This window comes from Macrobrachium nipponense, chromosome 18, assembly GCF_015104395.2.
Source record: "Macrobrachium nipponense isolate FS-2020 chromosome 18, ASM1510439v2, whole genome shotgun sequence".
Lineage (NCBI taxonomy): Eukaryota > Metazoa > Arthropoda > Malacostraca > Decapoda > Palaemonidae > Macrobrachium > Macrobrachium nipponense.
This window is the reverse complement of record NC_087211.1, coordinates 76,415,154-76,438,100: the sequence shown is the minus strand read 5'-3', so window position 1 is coordinate 76,438,100 and position 22,947 is coordinate 76,415,154. Positions and strand designations below refer to the sequence as shown.

General features: G+C 35.0%; 1 pseudogene; it reads right to left on the bottom strand.

The window, feature by feature from the left end:
* LOC135196655 (uncharacterized) overlaps window positions 1-22,450 on the bottom strand; it is a 49,575-nt pseudogene extending 27,125 nt beyond the window's left edge.
* Window positions 22,451-22,947: the final 497 nt, after the last annotated feature.

Below are 22,947 nucleotides of genomic sequence, written 5' to 3'. Positions count from 1 at the left end.
GCAACGAAAAAAACCCACTATGTAACTAATTTCTAAATAAACTTTGGGTTTTTTCAAGAAAATGTGACATTTTCCCATGAATGTTTTACTTGAATTGTAATAGGCTAATGTTGCAAGTAAATATTTCATATTTATATCTTGATACTTCTAAATGTCTATGAGGTTCAGAAAAAATTAATTCATTTTGTTGTTATAGAAATTCTATTTGCTTATTTTGTTTATTAATTTTAAAATGATTGCAACTCCTTAGTTGCATTGCGCATACGGATAGATACGTCTGCCTTGCCATTGAGAAGTTCGGGCTAAGCATTCCTTTCTCCAGTCAATCTGCTTTGCAAGCGCGAGATGAAGCCTGTGCAAGCAGATATTTGAGGTTAAAGGAATCAATGCTGATACGGCAAACGCGACAGACCTTCTAGAACTGATGACGTCGTTACCAGCTTAAGAGTTACGTTACTTGCTGTAAGAGATACGACTTTAGGATAAATTTTTTGTTTTTTAATACTCGACCCACATGAGAAGAATGTCTGAAAAAAAACAGTACCAAAATTGAACAATATATTAGTTTCATGTTGGAAATCTGCATAATTGTAATTATGTTAAATTAAATATTCCTTATTCAAACTAATGAAAAGGTTTCCATACAAATTCTATATATATTATTAGCCCTGTATAAGATTATATAGGATTATTCCATAGATAACATTTTCACTTCTAGACTTCCTGACTTTAAAATCTCTTTTATTTTATTTTATTTATTTATTTATTTATTATTATTATTTTTTTTTTTTTCATTGACTACGAATATAAATCACCGGGACAGACAATATGTCAGTATGTTTTGGATATGTGTTTGAACTTCTAGCTTTATTTGTCATTACTAAAGCGTTAAGTTAGAGTTCAAATCTTTACGCATATATATTTGGATATTTAATTAATCTATGGTTACGTTTTGCTTATTGATTTTATCGTGATTCCTTTTTTATTATAATTTGTAACCCTTCCGACTTCTTACGGAGTGTATTATATTGACTCCACTTGTATCCAATTTATTTATATATTTTTATAATATATATATATATTATATATATATCTATATATATAATATATATATATATATATATTTGATAAATTAATGGTTGGCTTGAAATATGGTGGAAAAGTGTTCTAGCGGCGTACCGTATAAGGCTACTTGCGGCATCAATTCTATAGATACAAGATATAAATGATAAAGGTATTTAAAACCGCGAGAACCGCTATAATCCAGTTCGGATCCAATATCACGAGTTGTAACTCGTAAGACATTGACACTTCCTATTTAATTATCCGTTATTCTACCAAACCGATTGACTCTGGGTGATAAAATATATTATTGGTTTTCTTAATGGAAAGGAATTCACACGAGTTAAGAAGATTATTGATTTACACCACCCGAGTCAGAGATTATTGTGTTGAATTCCATATTTACTGATTTAGCACTCATAAATATTCCTAACGCACTCAATTGCGGTGTTTGTTTTTAGTGCTATTAATTCTATATAACGTGTCAAGGAACTATTAACACTAAGAAGTGTTTATTTATTCCCTCTGTCAGACTAGTAAAGTTCTGTTAATAATTCTACGTATATTCTTTCAAGGATTGATTTGGCACAGGATAGGCCCTTAACTGACAGGTGTCTTAGTGTGTCCCTTGTTTTCATGACACGTGTTACAATCAATTTGGCTTTCTGTGACATAGTAGGGAACCCTGGATGACGGAATGCAACCAGTTTATGACGATTGGTATGAAAGAGATTATTACTACTACCTGGTCGTTAGTCATCTGCTGTGTTCTTCGGGTTTTCCTTGTCACGGACCTACATATAATATTACATTTGATTACATTATTCTGATACACATACTTTAAATATATTTTGCTTTAGGGTTTTTGCTCGAAGTGTTATTGTTTTTGCTTAGCCGACTGACCCTGTTTCCGTTCGAAGGTTTATTGTTTGGTGTTTATTGCTGCTGACTCTGTTTCCGTTCGAAGTGTTTATTGTTTTGGGTTATGTCTGTTGACTCTTGCTTTGTTCAGTTTGTAACAGTTCTGCGCTCCAACCCAGATATTCAATGCTCGCGATCTCTTGGGTTAAGGAATTTCCTTGTTTAGATACGGTTTTAACAATAGGCACGGATGTTTCTATATCTTTTAGTCCAATTAATGGTTCTTTGCTGTATGGTGCGGGATTGCGGGATAATGCGTCAGCTATGATATTTGCTTTCCCAGGTAGATATCTTATCTTGGCTCCAAAGACCTGAATGATCATTTGTCACCGAGTTCCTTTTGGACTGTGATTAAAGCCTTTGAAAAACTCGGTAAAGGACTCATGTTCAGTAAGGACTTTTATCAGGATAGCCATAGATTATGAACTTAAAACGTACTAGTGAGTTAACGATACCTAGCCCTTCCTTGCCTATTTACTGCATATTTACTTTCAGAGGGCTTTAGTTTACGTGAATTAAAAAGCTATAGGAAAGAACTGTTTATCATATTGCTGAAGTAGTATCCTCTTACCCCTTGGTCTGAGGCGTCTGTTGCAATAAAAAAAAATTCCTTATTTAAATCAGGGATTTTTAAAGTTAGGTGAGCTGAATTATTCCGCTTTTAAGATATCGAACGCCTGTTGATGCTTTTTAGACCATAATAAATCTACGCTCTTCTTCGTAAGATCTGTTAAAGGAGCTGTCATGATTGAAGAGTTACATATTTACATACGATTGTAATACCCACTACAGCGCAAAAGTGCTGTATCTCCCTTTTACGTTAATAGGTACCGGAAAGTTATGAATAGCCGACACCTTACCACGGACTACTTTAAGACCTTGACTAGACACATAAAACCTAGATAAACATGTTCGGTTTTAAAAAACTCACATTTAGATATTTTACTCTGAGATTATTTGTCTTTGTCTCTGTAGCACTAGCTCTAGTTTATGTGAATGTACTTCTAAGGTATTTAGAAAAGATTATAAGACCAACCATATAAGCATGTAGGGTATCCCCTAAAAGTCTCCAAACACTATATTATAATTGGGGCGCAACGTAAGCCGGAGGCATACGTAAAAATTGATAATGTCCCCTGTGTGCTGAAAACGGTATATGAGATACAATCACTTAGGTAATGGTAAAAGGTAAAAGCCTTTAAGTAAGTCCAAGCTGGTGAAAAATTTATTCTAACCTAACAGAGATAAGATGTCGTCAGTACATGGCACTGGAAACTATCGGGAGTCGTTTCCTTGTTTAAGCGTCAGAAATCTACGCAGATACGCCAAGTCCGATCTTTTATGGCATGACGTTTGAGGGAAAATTATATGGGCTTATTTGATTTCCTAATGACTCCTATTACTAACATTTTTCAACTTCGTCATTTATCTCTATTTTGAAATTTCATTGAGAGTCTATGCGAAGGTACGTATATAGCTTTATGTTTGTCCTTAGACCGTATTTTGTTTTCAATGACATCCGTTTTTCTCCCAGAGATCACTCGCTAGTGGAGAAACTTCCTGGTATTCAGGTAGAAGATAAAAAAAAATTCTGCTGAATCACCTCTGCTTGAATGACTTTACGGATATTACTTTAGATAGATTATCAGAGAGATTCATCCACAACTGGTTGGGCGTGATTAAAAGTTAGCAACAATAAAAAATGCGATATTTATAACTTCCGTATCCACGATATGTATACTTTTAGGGCTGCCACCACTTTTAGGCTTTGTTCGCGGAAATCGTTATATTTCAGAGTGTCGGGAAGGATTAAAATTTCATTTCCCACAAAGTCCCTTTACACGCACTAAGACATTCGAGGGTGCATGCTTCTCGAGATTTTGCGTGCAAACTACGACTGCGGTTGTGGGAGACTTCTGTTGGGTCATTTGAACAATGTTACGATTTATGAGACCAAATGTATGTTCCTTTATATAAGTTATTATTTGATTAATTGTCTCTTTTTTGTTCAAACTGATTTTGATATGTTTGAAGGTTTATAGGATTTTCCTTTGATAAACACGCCTTATTTTGCAGGATGTAAGATAATATTTTGTGTATCCCTAGATGGATATCTTACAATTACACTAGATACAGATCAATGTTTTTTGTAACTATAGAGGTATCTGTAAGCGCTCGCTTATCCCGGACTTCTCATTAGGGAAGTTCGAACAACAGACGGTGAGTCCGTAAATACAGGATATTACGTGTACTAAAGGAATAAACAAGATATTCTAATTTTTACGGCGCGTACAGTCGTGCTTTATCCACCACTACTTATAATAACTTACGTATTAAAAAAAACGAAAACCTGCTCTGATTACTTTATACGGTCGTGTGTTTCATAGGAAAAATCCTTTTTAATTCAAAAAAGATATTGGCATGTATGAACCAACATCGCTTTTCCCCACTCTGCTAGAGTCGCTTATTGTGTGGAATTTGCTATGCTTTGAACACTTCGGCAGTTTTGACTGACCTTGACCGCTTGACTAGGTGACACAGTCACCGAGTTTGCTTGTTTGATTCTGAACGGGCTACTGTTTCTATTTCTTTTTGTAATAATTAGGATCCTTCTCTTTATTACCATCGGCAACGTATTGTGTGTTTTTAGCATTATGTTGCTGGTTACGTATAAAGCAATGAATGACGAACTATTAGGAACTGAGCGATTACTATTAAGACAAGTTATCACTACTGCATTCAATATTAACTGTTTGTACTTCATTCTTTGCTAAAATTTGAAATAGTGAGGGATCCTGGTCAGCCCATTTAGCCTGATGAAAGTTTTTTACAGACATGTTATTCCTTGCAATCCAGCCATATTTTTAAAGTTAAGTTGAGTCATTGAGGTTCGATATTTTATATAACTCAAAAAACTCAAGGCTAAAACTGCGATCGGGACTTGCAAAGGAGCATTTATTGTCATGACCCGAAATAGTGTTACCTCTAATTTATCTAGATTTGTACGGGTGTTCCACTTGTTTTTGTGTGTTTTTTCTAATCACTACGGTGCTTAACGACCCTATCCATGCATCTGTATAATACAGGGACGTCCCCACTGCGTAACGCATATTCACTGTTTAATATGATTTGTTACGTAAGGGATTAATAATCACCCAAAATGATAAAATTAACATAGTATATGATTATGATATTTCAGTAGAACTTCTGGAAACAGACACTCAAAGATAAAAAACTCGCAGTAGCGAAATCTCAATGATGTAGATAATTTCTGTAAAAAAGTAAGATTAAGAATGTCTCGTAACTTCAGCCACAGGAATAACGAAATTCGACCTGCAAAGGAAACACTCCAAAGTTACTCCAAATGAATAAAAAAATTGTACTTAGCTTGATTTTGTGGGAAGTCACGGTGTTCCGATAACGACACACGGCCTTGGTCCTCCTTCTCTATTTAGCGGATGACCTGGTTTTGCTTCAGTTTCCCCCGTGCGCGTTGTTTCGATGATTCGAGCCCTTGAAAGATCCGATGCTGCAGACGCGTTCGGTTTGTTTCTTGAAGTGCCGGAAACGCTCACTAACGATGTTTTCTTGAATGATTCTAATGAGAAACGAAGCTTGCGTTGCCATAGGAAAAAAACACGTCGGTTTTGTTTCTTGAAGTTATTCACTAAACGATGATACTAAGTTGCTTGACGAATCTTGTTGTTTTCTGAAGTCGCTCACTAACGATGATACTAGGTTGCTTGAAGAATCTGCTGCTTTCGTCGTCGTTGACTTCATGATTTATTATTCTGTTTTATCTTCGGAGAAGTTGTAGAGTCCTTCTGGTCCACTGCCACCAATATTAGGGCTTGTGCCTTGTATGATAAGGCGCCCTATGAGGTAATGTTAGACTTGCGATAATCTTACGCTAAGTCGGTTGGTATTGCACTTCCATCTTCAATGGAGTGTTTTGGGGTTTGTAGATCACTTACGAAGTCGGGATTATCTTCTTGTTTATGACGATGATGTGTTAAACTCATGGTGAGGAGGTTCTTGTAGAAAACACGAAGTATAAAAATATATATATATTCTTCTGAAGTTTTACATGCTGAAGATCAGATATGATTGTACAAGTCTTCTAATAACGATAGCTTGATCGCTTCTGCCAATGATGATGGCTACTTCTGTTCTCTCTACATGATAAAGCTTAGGTAAAGAGATACAGGTCTTCTAATGAAGATAGCTAACGCTGTTCTGCCAGTCTACCATCTCTGTTACAAGTTATGAAGGAACAGACAGTAGTTGCGAAACATCATGAACATACATACAAATGACATAGTTTCATACGAACACACAATCAAAATGAGACACGCTACAGATCACGTAGGCCGTTTGAATTATAGGTCGCGGTAGTTGTCTCAAGCAGGGAGCTTGGACTAAGGTTTATAAACAATTGAATGACTACAGGTGACGGCATGTTATCTTAGCCTACTTTTATTGTATACGTCATCTTTAGCGTCTCTAGTCTGATCACATTCCTGCAAGCAATCTGGTTGACCTCTTTAGTTTTAGTCTTTTATATATATGGACTAAACTTCATATTTTTATTATGTAAACACTTACATATATATATATTATATATATATATAATATATCATATATATATACATCGAGCTACAAATGTCCTTTAATATCTAATTCACTCTACCTTGGAATTAATATATTTTCATATATGCTTAACTGAAGGGAATTTTATTAGGCGATAATAGAATTGTCGGCGCCCGGGCGTTCCTGGATTTGTATGGTGTCATGGGTTCGCGCCTGGGCGCCAACAATTCTATTATCGCCTAATAAAATTCCACTTCTGTTAAGCATATACGAAAATATATTAATTCCGAGGTAGAGTGAATTAGTTATTAAAGGACATTTGTAGCTCGATGTATGTATATGAATCACGGTAATGTGATATGACTTATATATATGACTGGTAAAAATGTTCTGTAACAACAGAATTCCATCTAATAAAAGGAGCCCATAAAAACACCAAAATATAGAGAAAAAAGTACTATATTTCAGAGACTGCTGTCTCCCTCTTCATCTACCTGAAAAGGGAGACAGCAGTCTCTGAAATATAGTACTTTTGTTCTCTATATTTTGGTGTTTTTATGGGCGCCTTTTATTAGATATTTATATATATATATATATATATATATATATATATATATATATATATATATATATATATATATATATATATATATATATATATATATATATATATATAATATAATATATATATATATATATATATATATATATATATATAATGTGACGAAGTGCCAAGTATCTGGTTACTACACTTACCATTCATTAATTGTTACCTCACAAAAGCCAGACACCTGAACCCTCATCACAGGTACTAAACGACTGAATACTCTAAAGGCAACAGTGATCCCTTAACAACTTACCAGTATTGCAGAAAATCAGACTAAGTTCATCAAAACAGGTGTGAGGTAATCTTGTAAGTAATTAAATTAATCAAAGGGCAGCACTCCATCAACAACTTTAAAAGTCTAAGTATTTCCCTGATTTCAGAAGTCTAAGTACTTCCCTGGTTGTAAGTCACTTCAAGTTAATTGAAGGAAAACAGATCAATTACCACTCTATGTTTCTACCTAACATCATCATAATCAAATGCAAATATACTGGTTAGAAATGAAAACACTTATAAAAATTTTAAATACAAAAATTTATTATTAAACTCAAAATTTATAAGTGAAATTCACACTATCAGGGAAAATTACTGTTACTTGAAAACAAGGTAGAGTTTAATTAATTCTTGAATCAATTAAGTAAAATTAAATCAAAATTAATTTATCAAAAAATTCAAGAAAATTAATTCAATTGAAATTCAAAAGTGTTTGGCAATAATTGAAAATTAGAAATTAATTCACAAGTGCTAAACAACAATAAAACTTGAAAAGAATCCTAAGTGAATGCAAATTAATTCACAAGTGTTAAATTTAATTAAATGTGCAACGATTAATTAATGAAAATAAAGAAGTCAATTAAATTGTGAATGCAAATGAAAATACAGAAAAATGTGGAAAATATCGAAATTTCAAAAAGTATTAATCACACAGAATATAAAATAAAAAGGCACACTTCAATAAGAAAATGGACAAATGCACAAAACATAAAAATCACTTCAAATGATTAAATACAAAACACAAAAATTTGCAATGTGTAAAAGTGTAAATCTTTTCACTCAAAATATTGTAACCATCAGTTTTTACCAAACCTTCGTAACCATCTGTTATTAGTTATTAGTTATTAGTTGTTACCTAACCACTGTTCCTATCAGTTATTAGTTGCAACTAATAAAAATATAACACACTTTACCTTTTTGGTATACCAATTTCTTTCTTTCTTGCTGCAGCTTGTTTCACACTTTCACAAAACCAGGTGCCATTACAACAACAATGTTTGTTCAGATTCCACAAAAAAACACTAAATAATACTAAATAAACTACTATAAGAAATATCAAATCTGAAATTTACAAATTACGAGTGACCATTCAATAAGTATGAAATCGTTACGTTACTTTAAAATCAAATGCTATGCGATGGAGAGAGAGAGAGAGAGAGAGAGATGTGAACGCCTCGAGTATCTAAGATCTAATGAAATTCTTCTCCCATACGGAAGCTGGACTGGGGATGACACAAAACGTTTTGGGCAATAATTCTTCCAGAAGCTTCCAAATCTTATGCAACTTTACATACAAAATGTGTAATCTGCATGTGGCACTCAGCAATGACATACGCATACGAGACCAGTCTGTTCAAAAAAGACACGTACTCGACTCGATCGATCGAAGCAGAAGTCCCTTATCACACATGATGACATAATGCCAAAACACAATGAAGGCTCGAGCTCGCTTATCAAACGTATTGACAGATTTTGAAGAATAACGCTAGCTTTGAACGGACAAAGATATTCTCTCTCTTTCTGCATTCTACATTATATATATTCTTTTACAATATGTTATGCAAAATCTGAACACACATTTAAAACATCCTATCTATAAGCTATCTACGAATCTGAAAAAATGTTGCACAATTCTACATAACATTTTTATACTGTCAAAGAGGGGATATATGCATTTTGAAAGTAGCAATATATATAATATCTATATATTATTTATATATATATATAATATATATAATATATATATCGTATATACATATATATTATATATATATATATATATATGTGTGTGTGTGTGTGTGTGTGTAAGTGCTACATAACATAATATATGGAAAGTTATTACATATATGAAAAACTAAAACTATGATTAATTAAAACCAGTGACCCACGAGGTCAACCAGTTTGCTTGCAGGAATGTGATCAGACCAGATATGATAAAGTAGGCTAAGATGACGTGTTGTAATCAGTCAGTGTCTAGTTGCCGTCACCTGTGGTCATTCATTTGTTTTGAAAACAGTAGACCAAGCTTCCTGCTTGAGACAACCACAATGACCTATAGCTCAAACGGCCTATGTGACTTGCAATCTATGTCATCTGTGTGTATGTTCGTATGTTCGAGCTACTGTCTGCTTCCTTTATGATTTGTAAAAACCATATTGTAAGTCAGAAGTCATTAAACCATCATCATTGGCAGACCTGTACAATTTTATCTGATCTTCATCATGTAGTTCTCAGAGAATAGAGATATTTTTGTACTCTGTGTTTTCTACTAGAAACCTCACATCAGAAAGAAGATACTGAATGAACTTAGAAACTATCATCATGAGTTGAAACATCTCCGTCGTCATAACCAAAGAAGATACTGACTTCGTAAATTATCATCGAAATCCAAGACACTCCAATGATTATGGAAAGTCATAACATCCCAACCTTAGCGTACAATTATCGCAGGTCTAAATAACCTCATAGGGCGCCTTATTATACAAAGGCATCAGCCCTATATATTGGTGGCAGCCTACAACAAGAACTCTTCAACGTCTTCCGAAGAATAACGAATAATATATCATATCAGAAGTCAACGACGGCGAAAGCAAGAGATTCTTCAAGCAACTTAGTATCATCGTTTAGTGAGCGTCTTCAGCAGTGCATACCTTCAAGTAACAAACCTGACGTGTCTGCTTCCTACGGCAACGCAAGCTTCATCCTAACCGTAAGAGATGTCTCTCATTAGAATCATTCAAGAAAACATCATCGTTTATTGAGCGTTTCCAGCACTTTAAGAAACAAACAGGACGCGTCTGCAGCATCGGATCTTCAAGGAATCAAATCATCCAACAAACAAACAACGCGCATGGGGGAAACTCAAGCCAAAACCAGAGTCATCCGCTAAACAGAGAAAAGCGACCAAGGCCGTGTCATTATTGAAACACCGTGACTTCCCACAAAATCAAGCTAAGTACAATCCTTTTTTATTCATTTGGAGTAACTTTGAGCGTTTCCTTTGCAGGTTGAATTTCGTTATTCCTGTGGCTGAAGTTACGAGACATTCTTAATCTTACTTTTTTACAGAAATTATCTACATCATTGGGACTTCGCTACTGCTAATTTTTATCTTTGAGTTTCTGTTTCCAGAAGTTCCCTAGAAATATCATAATCATATACTAAGTTAATTTTATCATTTTGGGTAATTATCAGTTCTGTACGTAACAAGTCATATTAAACAGTGAATATGCGTTTACGCAGTGGACGTCTGTATTTATACATATGCATGGATAGGGTCGTTAGGCACTGTAGTGATAAGAAAACACACAAAACAAGTGGAACACCCGTAGAAATTTGGATAGAGGTAACACTATTTCGGGTCAGGACAGTAAAGGCTCCTGTGCAAGGTCCCGATGGCAGTTTTAGCCTTGAGTTTTTTTAGTTATATGTATAAAAAATCGAATTTCAATGACTCAACTTAACTTTTAAAAATACGGCTGGATTGCAAGGAATAACATGTCTGTAAAAAAATTTCATTAGGTTAACATACTTAACATTCATATAAACAAATTAACAACATATGTCTAAATGTGCTGACCTGGATCCCTCACTATTTCAAATTCTAGCAAAGAATGAAAGTAAACCACAGCAAGTACATATAGTTAATAATAACGCAGTAGAGATAACTTGTTTTAATAGTAATCGCTCAATTCTTTATAGTTCAAGTCATTCTTATGTTCGTTGCTTTCTATGTAACCAACAACAACATAATGCTAAAAACATACAATAAGTTGTCGATGATAATAAAGAGAAGACTCCTAATTATTATAAAAAGAAACAGGTAAACAGTAGCCCTAAAAATCAGAAACAAACAAATCGTGCTTCAGCAAACTTGGTTACTGTGTCATCTAGTCAAACGGTCAGGGTCAGTCAAATCTGCCGAGAGTTGCAAGCAGAGCACATTCCACATAAGCGACTTTAGTGGAGGGGGGAGAGCGATGTTGGATCATTCATGCCAATACCTTTTTGAATTAAAAAGGAATTTTCCTATGAATCACACGACCATATCAAGTAATCAGAGCAGGTGCTCGTAATTTTAATACAATAAGTTATTATAAGTAGTGGTTGATTACGCCCGACTGTCCGTGCCGTAAAATTAGAATATCAGCCACTTACATTGTTTTTATTCCTTTAGTCCATGTAATATCCTGTATTTACGGACTCACCGTTTGTTGTTCGAACTTCCCTATTGAGAAGTCCGGAGTATGGTTCAGTAATTGGCAATAACAAGTTAATTATCGTAGCATAACTCAGATTCAGTACAGGGGCAGATAAGCGCACGCGTACATATGCCTTTCTAGTTATAAAAAACATTCATCTGTATCAAGTGTAATTGTAAGATATTCATCTATGGGTATACAAAACATTATCTTACCTCCTGCCAAATAAGGCGTGTTTATCAAAGGAAAATTCTATAAACCTTCTAACACATTAAAATCCGTTTTAAACAAAAAGAGACAGTTAATCAAATAATAACTTATATAGAGGAACCAATCACTTGTCTCATAAATCGTGACATTGTTCAAGCGACCCAACAGAATTCTCCCACACCCGCAGTCGCAGTTTGCACACAAAATCTCGAGACGCATGCACCCTTGAATGTCTTAGTGCATGTAAAAAGACTTTGCTGGGATCTGAAATTTTAATCCTTCCCGACACTCTGAAATATAACGATTTCCACTATACACAGTTGACTTACAGCAACAAGTTAATCTAGTGATCCACAAAACCTATACATATCGTGGATATGGAAGTTATAAATATCGCATTTTTTACTGTTGCTAAATTTAATCACGCCCGACCAGTTGTGGACGAATCCCTCTTATACTCTATCTAAAGTAATATCCGTAAAGTCATTCAAGCAGAGGTGATTCAGTAGATATTTTTAGATCTTTTACCTGAATACCAGGATGTTTCTCCACAGGCGAGTGATCTCTGGGGGAATCGGGTGTCATTGAACTCAAAATACGGTCTAAGGACAAACATAAAGCTATATACGTACCTTCGTATAGACTCCCAATGAAATTTCAAAATAGAGATAAATGACGAAGTTGAAAAAATGTTAGTAATAGGAGTCATTAGTAAATCATATAGCCCATATAATTTTTCCCTTAAACGTCATGCCAAAAAAGATCGGACTTGGCGTATCTGAGTAGATTTCTGTCGCTTAAACAAGGAAACGATTCCCGATCGTTTTCCAGTGCCATGTACCGACGATATCTTATCTTTGTTGGATCAGAATAGATTTTTCACCAGCTTGGACTTACTTAAAGGCTTTCACCAGATACCATTAGCTATGTGAGTGTACCTCATACACCGCTTTCAGCACACTCAGGGGACATTATCAATTTTTACGTATGCCTTTCGGTTTACGTTGCGCCCCAGTTACATTCACCAGAATGATCAATGTGTTTGGAGACCTTTTAGGGGATACCCTACATGTCTATATGGTTGGTCTTGTAATCTTTTCTAATACCTTAGAAGTACATTCACATAAACTAGAGCTAGTGCTATAGAGACTAAGACAAATAATCTCAGAGTAAAATATCTAAATGTGAGTTTTAAAAACCGAACATGTTTATTTAGGTTTTATGTGTCTAGTCAAGGTCTTAAAGTAGTTCATGGTAAGGTGTCGGCTATTCATAACTTTCCGGTACCTATTAACGTAAAAGGGGGATACAGCACTTTTGCGCTATAGTGGGTATTACTGTCGTAAGTTTATATGTAACTCGTCAATCACAGCAGCTCCTTTAACAGATCTTATGAAGAAGGGCGTAAATTTATTATGGTCTGAAAAGCATCAACAGGCATTCGATATCTTAAAATTGGCATTATGCAGCTCACCTATCTTAAAATTCCCTGATTTTAATAAGGAATTTTTTTTTTATTGCAACAGATGCCTCAGACCAAGGGGTAAGAGGGGTACTACTTCAGCAATATGATAAACAGTTCTTTCCTATAGCTTTTTATTCACGTAAACTAAAGCCCTCTGAAAGTAAATATGCAGTAATAGGCGAAGAAGGGCTATGGAATCGTTAACTCACTAGTACATTTTAAGTTCATAATCTACGGCTATCCTGTTAAAGTCCTTACTGACCATAAGTCCTTTACCGAGTTTTTCAAAGGCTTTAATCACAGTCCCAAAGGAACTTGGTGGCATATGATCATTCAGGTCTTTGGAGCCAAGTTAAGATATCTACCTGGGAAAGCAAATATCATAGCTGACGCATTATCCTGCAATCCCGCACCATCCTGCAAAGAACCATTAGTTGGACTAAAATATATAAAAAACATCCGTGCCTATTGTTAAAACCGTATCTGAACAAGAAAATTCATTAACCCAAGAGATCGTGAACATTGAATACCTGGGTTGGAGCGCTGAACTGTTACAAACTGAACAAAACAAGGGTCAGCAGCTAAGCAAAACAATAAACACTTCGAACGGAAACCCTAAAGCAAAAGTATATTTAAAGTATGTGTAGCAGAATTATGTAATCAAAGGTAATATTATATGTAGGTCTGTGACGAGAAAAACCCGAAGAACACAGCAGGTGACTAACGACTAGGTGGTAGTAATAATCTCTTTCATACAATCGTCCTAATCTGGTTGCATTCCAATCCATTACACGGTCATCCAGGGTTCTCTATTATGTCACAGAAAGCCAAATCACTATTTTACTGGCCTACAATGCTTACAGATATAAAAAGCACATAACTAATTGTAACATGTGTCATGAAAACAAGGGACACACTAAGACACCTGTCAGTTTAGGGGCCTATCCCGTGCCAAATCAATCCTTGAAAGAATACACGTAGATTTATTAACAGAGTTACGAGTCTGACAGAGGAAATAAACACCTCTTAGTGTTAATAGTTGCTTTGACACGTTACATAGAATCAATAGCACTAAAAAACAAACACCGCAATTGAGTGCGCTAGGAATATTTATGAGTGCTACATCAGTAAACATGGAATTCAACACATGATAATCTCTGACTCGGGTGGTGTAAATCAATAATAATTTCCTTAACTCGTTGTGTGAATTCCTTTCCATTAAGAAAACCAATACCATATTTTATCACCCAGAGTCAATCGGTTTGGTAGAACGGATAAATAAGAAAGTGTCAAGGTCTTACGAGTTACACTCGTGATATTGGATCCGAACTGGATTATAGCGGTTCTCGTGGTTTTAAATACCTTTATCATTCATATCTTGTATCTATAGAAATGATACTGCAAGTAGCCTTATACGGTATGCCGCTAGAGCACTTTCCCACATATTCAGGCCAACCATTAATTTATCAAATATAAAAACAGTATGGATACAAGTGGAGTCGATATAATATACTCCGTAAGAAGTTGGAAGGGTTACAAATTATAATAAAAAAGGAATCACGATAAAATCAATAAGCAAAACATAACCATATGCAGTAAGTGTTTATAAAATATCCAAATATATATGCGTAAAGATTTGAACTCTAACTTAACGCTTTAGTTTAGTAGTCCATTCAGTATTCTAGGGATATTAACGACAAATAAGCTAAAAGTTCAAACGCATATCAAAACCTACTGGCATATTGTCTGTCCCGGTGGTTTATATTCATAGTCAATAAGTAAAAAAAAAATAAAAAATAAAAAAATAAAGAGATTTTAAAGTCAGGAAGTCTAGAAGTGAAAATGTATATTTAAGTGAATAATCCTATATGGATCTTACAGGGTAAATAATATATATAAAATTTGTATGGAAACCTTTTTCATTAGTTTGAATAAGGAATATCTAATTTAACATAAGTAATTACATATATTTTACAATCTTACAGGTTTCCAACATGAAACTAATATTATATTGCTCAATTTTGGTACTGTTTTTTTCAGACATTCTTCTCATGTGGGTAGTATTAAAACAAAAAATATCCAATTTATACATGGCTATCATTTGAAAGTACTAAAGTCGTATTTATTACAGTGAGTAAAGTAACTCTTAAGCTGGCTGAGAGCAATCTCCTGCCAGGTGATGATGTCATCAGTCCTAAAGGTGCCTGGCGCATTTTGCTGAATCATCACAGTTCCTTTTAACCCCAATAATCCGCTTGCACAGGCTTCATCTGTAGTGTGTGTTGTCTTGTGCTTACAAAACAAGTTAGCTGGAGAGAGGAATGCTTAGCTCATGAACTTCACATGTGGTTCATAGGTCACGGTGACCTACATAGCTGTAACCTATTCTTATCCGTGGTGATCAATGCAAGCTTAGTTAAGGAATCGCAATCATTTTAAAATTAATGAACAAAATAGGCAAATAGAATTTCTATAACATCAAAATGAATTAATTTTTTCTGAACCTCATAGACAATTAGAGTCAATAAATCAGCTTATGACATTGGTAAACGGACATTTAGAAGTATCAGGTCATGGGTATGAAAAATTTACTTGCAACACTAGCATATCACAATTCAAGTAGATCACATTCATGGGAAAATGTCACATTTTCTTGAAAAACCCAAAGTTTATATAGAAATTAGTTACATAGTGGGTTCTTTCGTAGCATCTCCTGCCTAAAAATTAACCTCAGAGGATGCGTGCAAGAAAATTGAATATGAACCTTTTTTTTTAGGGGCACATAGGATCGGATTTTATCACAGCTTAATTTCAGTAAGCGTAGAGAATTACAGAATCATGATTAATATTCTCTTTGACTCTTATGTTGCCTGGCAATCTTACAAATAGCTCCGTTTCCCACTTCTTTGTCTAGTAACTTACTACCAGTAATATCGAATTTTCTTTGGGATTCGTATTGATATCTGTTAATATGGATATTTTTACGGTCGTCAGAGACCTGGATAGGTTCACTCATTGTTATAATGCCATGGATAAAAAAGTTTGTACAGCTGACTCTTTTGAATTCCATAAAATATCAGCGAATTCATGTGGGTTAAGTTTAGTCCTTAACGGCTTTCTCTCTCCCATATTTGGATGTTGTCTGAATTTACTTTGCCCTTGTGACAAGTATAATTTCACTTACAGACTGATTAACGGAACCTGGTTACAGTACCCTGCAGTACGAGAGTTTCACATCGCATGCTCGGACAGATCGTCTACAACTCCAAAACCCGTTCGTCGCTGCGGACGACTGCAGTGAAGTAACAACCGCCTACAATGTGAAGGGAATAAGCACCATCATAAGTGAACAAGCTTATTTCGTGGACTTCTTGGACCGACACCCGTATACCCTCATTAATCTCGTTTTTAATGCGGAATGCTCCGGCAGCTGTCGGAATTGACTACAAAGGGACATACTTCCGACAATTACGACCAAGGAGGATATTCAGCTCTACGTTTGCTGGCGCAGGACTCGTGCTGGGGATGATTTTATTCATCGCGAACGTATTCGTATGGCATAGGATGCAGAGAACAAGTATGGGCGCAAAATAGAACGTCGGACCCTGCCCAGGCAATTTCCCCTTGTTTTTAACCATTTGGATTTGGCCATTTCATTTGGCTATGGGTGGTTGTCTGGAACTATGTAATGGACGAAAAGTGTTCGAAACGCTAGTTAATGTGCAGTGGGTATATCCTCGGTCATGTATCCCATATATAAAGTATCAGTAAAGGATCAATATCTATATAACTATCATAGCTAAAGTATCAGTAAATAACAGAATCAATATATATCTGTGCGTGTACGCTCTAGGAATCTATTTAAAGTGCACCTAGATTAATCACTTAGATTAGTCATTTATGTTAATCAGTTGTATTAAGTGCACATATATTGATCATAATTATATGAATCAATATATATATGATCATATATATATTATATATATATCATATATATATTATATATAGTATAATACTATATATATATATATATCTATATATATATATATATATATATATATATATAGATATATATATATATATATATATATATATATATACATATTATATATATATATGATATATATATATATATATATATATATGTATATATATACATATATATATATATATATATATATATATATATATATATAAATAAATCAGGTAGCCTAAAATCAATCTGTTACCTTTTATCTTACCAATAACTGCAGTTAGTATATGAGTTAATATATCAATTACTATATCAGTTAGTATATGGGTTAACAATAGGCACGGATGTTTCTATATCTTTTAGTCCAAACAATGGTTCCTTACAGGATGGTGCGGGATTGCAGGATAATGCGTCAGCTATGATATTTGCTTTCCCAGGTAGATATCTTAACTTGGCTCCAAAGACCTGAATGATCATATGCCACCAAGTTCCTTTGGGACTGTGATTAAAGCCTTTGAAAATTCGGTAAGGGACTTATGGTCAGTAAGGACTTCAACAGGATAGCCGTAGATTATGAGCTTAAAATGTACTAGTGAGTTAAAGATACCTAGCCCTTCCTTGCCTATTAATGCATATTTACTTTCAGAGGGCTTTAGTTTACGTGAATAAAAAGCTATAGGAAAGAACTGTTTATCATATTGCTGAAGTAGTACCCCTCTTACCCCTTGGTCTGAGGCATCTGTTGCAATAAAAAAAAAAGTTCCTTATCTAAATCAGGGATTTTTCCAATAGGTGAGCTGCATATTTCCAATTTTAAGATATCGAACGCCTGTTGATGCTTTTCAGACCATAATAAATTTATGCCCTTCTTTGTAAGATCTGTTAAAGGAGCTGCCATGATTGAAGAGTTACATATTTACTTACGATTGTAATACCCACTACAGCGCAAAAGTGCTGTTTCCCCCTTTTAAGTTAATAGATACCGGAAAGTTATGAATAGCCGACACCTTACCATGAACTACTTTAAGACCTTGACTAGACACATAAAACCTAAATAAACATGTTCAGTTTTTAAAACTCACATTTAGATATTTTACTCTGAGATTATTTGTCTTAGTCTCTGTAGCACTAGCTCTAGTTTATGTGAATGTACTTCTAAAGTATTAAAAAAGATTACAAGACCAACCATATAGGCATGTAGGTATCCCCTAAAAGTCTCCAAACACTATATTAATCATTCTGGTGAATGTAATTGGGGCGTAATGTAAACCGAAGGCATACGTAAAAATTGATAATGTCCCCTGAGTGTGCTGAGGTACCTCACATAGCTAATGGTATCTGGTGAAAGCCTTTAAGTAAGTCCAAGCTGGTGAAAAATTTATTTTGACCTAACAAAGATAAGATATCGTCGGTACATGGCACTGGAAAACGATCGGGAATCGTTTCCTTGTTTAAGCAACAGAAATCTACTCAGATACGCCAAGTCCGATCTTTTTTGGCATAACGTTTAAGGGAAAATTATATGGGCTATTTGATTTCCTAATGACTCCTATTACTAACTTTTTCAACTTCGTCATTTATCTCTATTTTGAAATTTTCATTGGGAGTCTAAACGAAGGTACGTATATAGCTTTATGTTTGTCCTTCGACCGTATTTTGTGTTCAATGACATCTGTTTTCCCCCAGAGATCACTCGCTTGTGGAGAAACATCCTGGTATTCAGATAAAAAATCAAAAAAAATTTCTGCTGAATCACCTCTGCTTGAATGACTTCACGGATATTACTTTAGATAGAGTATAAGAGAGATTCATCTACGACTGATTGGGCATGATTAAAAATTAGCAACAATAAAAAATGCGATATTTATAACTTCCATATCCACGATATGTATAGGTTTTGTGGATCACTAGATTTAACTTGTTGCTGCGAGTCAACCGTGTCTAGGGCTTTGTTCGCGGAAATCGTTATATTTCAGAGTGTCGGGAAGGATTGAAATTTCAGATCCCAGCAAAGTCTTTTTACACGCACTAAGACATTCGAGGGTGCATGCGTCTCGAGATTTTGCGTGCAAACTGCGACTGCGGGTGTGGGAGAATTCTTTTGGGTCGCTTGACAATGTCACGATTTATGAGACAAATGATTGGTTCCTCTATTTAAGTTATTATTTGATTAACAGTCTCTTTTTGTTCAAAACGGATTTTAATATGTTAGAAGGTTTATAGAATTTTCCTTTGATAAACACGCTTTATTTGGCAGGAGGTAAGATAATGTTTTGTATACCCATAGATGGATATCTTACAATTACGCTAGATGTAGATCAATGTTTTTTTATAACTATATAGGTATCTGTAAGCGTGCGCTTATCCGCCCCTGTACTGAATCTGATTTATGCTACGACAATTAACTTGTTACTGCCAATTACTGAACCATACTCCGGACTTCTCAATAGGGAAGTTCGAACAACAAACGGTGAGTCCGTAAATACAGGATATTACGTGGACTAAAGGAATAAAACAAGATATTCTAATTTTCACGGCACGTACAGTCGGGCTTAATCCACCACTACTTATAATAACTTATTGTATTAAAATTATGAGAACCTGCTCTGATTACTTGATACGGTCGTGTGATTCATAGGAAAATTCCTTTTTAATTCAAAAAGGTATTGACATGAATGATCCGACATCACTCTCTCTCCTCCACTAGAGTCGCTTATTATGTGGAATGTGCTTTGCTTTGAACACTTGGCAGATTTGACTGACCCTGACCGTTTGACTAGATGACACAGTAACCAAGTTTGCTTAAGCACGATTTGTTTGTTTCTGATTTTTAGGGCTACTGTTTACCTATTTCTTTTTATAATAATTAGGATTCTTCTCTTTATTATCATCGACAACGTATTGTGTGTTTTTAGCATTCTTTTGTTGTTGGTTACATAGAAAGCAACGAACGTAAGAATGACTTGAACTATAAAGAATTGAGCGATTACTATTAAAAAAAGTTATCTATTGCGTTATTATTAACTATATGTACTTGCTGTGGCTTTACTTTCATTCTTTGCTAGAATTTGAAATAGTGAGAGATCCAGGTCAGCGCATTTAGACATTTTTTTGTTAATTTGTTTATATGAATGTTAAGTATGTTAACCTAATGAAAGTTTTTACAGACATGTTATTCCTTGCAATCCAGCCGTATTTTTTAAAGTTAAGTTGAGTCATTGAGGTTCGATTTTTTACGCATAACTAAAGGCTGAAACTGCGATCGGGACCTTGCACAGGAGCCTTTATTGTCCTGACCCGAAATAGTGTTACTTCTAATTTATCCAGATTTCTAAGGGTGTTCCACTTGTTTTTGTGTGTTTTCTTATCACTACAGTGCCTAACGACCCTATCCATGTATAAATACAGACGTCCACTGCGTAAATGCATATTCAATGTTTAATTTGATTTGTTACGTCAGAATTAATAATCACCCAAAATTATAAGATTAATACAGTATATGATTATGATATTTCAGGAGAATTTCTGGAAACAGAAACTCAAAGATAAAAACTCGAAGTAGCGAAGTCTCAATGATGTAGATAATTTCTGTAAAAAAGTAAGATTAAGAATGTCTCGTAACTTCAGCCACAGGAATAACGAAAATTCGACCTGCAAAGGAAACACTCAAAGTTACTCCAATGAATAAAAAAGGATTGTACTTAGCTTGATTTTGTGGGAAGTCACGGTGTTTCGATACGGCCTTGGTCCCCTTTCTCTGTTTTAGCGGATGACTTTGGTTTTGGCTTGAGTTTCCCCCATGCGCGTTGTTCATTTGTCGGATGATACGTGTCTTTGAAGATCCGATGCTGAAGACGCGTCCGGTTTGTTTCTTGAACTGCTGGAAACGCTCAATAACGATGATGTTCTCTTGAATGATTCTAATGAGAGACATCTTCTACGGTTAGGACGAAGCTTGCGTTGCCGTAGGAAGCAGACACGTCAGGTTTGTTTCTTGAAGGTATGCACTGCTGAAGACGCTCACTAACGATGATACTAAATTGCTTCAAGAATCTCTTGCTTTCGTCGTCGTTGACTTCTGATATGATACATTATTCAGGTTATTCTTTGGAAGATGTTGAAGAGTTCTTGTATCTGCCACCAATTTTAGGGCTGTTGCCTTGTATAATAAGGCGCCCTATGAGGTTATGTTTGACTTGCGATAATCTTACGCTAAGTCGGTTGGTTCTGACTTCCATACTCATTGGAGTGTCTTGGGGTTTGATGATAACTTACGAAGTCCATATCTTCTTTGGTTATGACGACGGAGATGTGTTAAACTCATGACGATAGTTATAAGTTCATTCGATCTCTTTCTGATGTGAGGTTCTAGTAGAAAACACTGAGTACAAAAATACATCTATTCTTCTGAGATTACAAGATGAAATTGTACAAGTCTGCCAATGATGATGGCTGATTGAATTCTACATGATGAAGCTCAGATAAAAATGGACAAGTCTTCTAATGACGATGGCTTGATCGCTTCTCCCAATGATGATGGTTAATTCAATTCTGACTACCATCTCGGTTACAAATCATAAAGGAACCAGACAGTAGCTCGAACATATGAACATATATACAGATGACATAGATTACAAATCACGTAGGCCATTTGAATTATAGGTCACGGTGGTTGCCTCCAGCAAGACGCTTGGGCTATAGTTTACAAACAAATGAATGACTACAGGTGACGGCACTAGACACTGACTGATTAGAACACGTCATCTTAGCCTACTTTATCGTATACGTCATCTTAGCATACTTTATTGTATCTGGTCTGATCACATTCCTGCAAGTAATCTGGTTGACCTCTTGGGTCATTGGTTTTAATTAATCATGGTTTTAGTTTTTTTTACATATATGGAATAATATTCCATATTTTCATTATGTAACACTTACAAGTTTCACATGTTCCCTCCTGAATTGTACTTTGATGGCTTTTATCTTCTGTTCTGTTCACTTACAGTTATAGAAAGCTTACCAGCTATCCCCGTCAAGGCATCCATCTTTTTAATTCTATTTTTGTAATCCACATTTATTACATCCCACAATGTTGGGGATGAATGCAGCAACTCAATTAGTTCTAGAGTTTTCTCAGCAGACCACATGGTGTTATCACTGCAAGTCTCGAGTAGGTACTAATTCACCGTGGCCTCGGCCGCACATACACACACACACAGCAGTGTTTCCCATTCTGGATGGGAAACAGTAATTCGTGAAATGGTGTTTGGAAATGGTTTGCAGTTTGGAAACAGTTTCCAAACTGTTTGGAAACCGTTTCCAAGCTGTTTGGAAACCGTTTCCAAACATTGTTTCCAAACAATGTTTCCAAGTGTGTACGGGGCTTTAGGGAACATTACCCTTAGGTCTTAACCTCTGTCCTGTACAGATTATCCTCCTTTCAGAATCTGGTGAAAGGGGAATGCCCACTCTAATTGTCTTCGAAGGGTTCGCTGGTATAAGTTTATTTTTCCTTTATTCAGATAATGTGTATTGGCATTAAAACTTCAGATATGAAACAGTTCTTTTTATTCTTAAATTAACTTATTTATTAACAACCTACATGAGAGAAAATTAAAGGGAAGTTATGGATATGATAAATTTC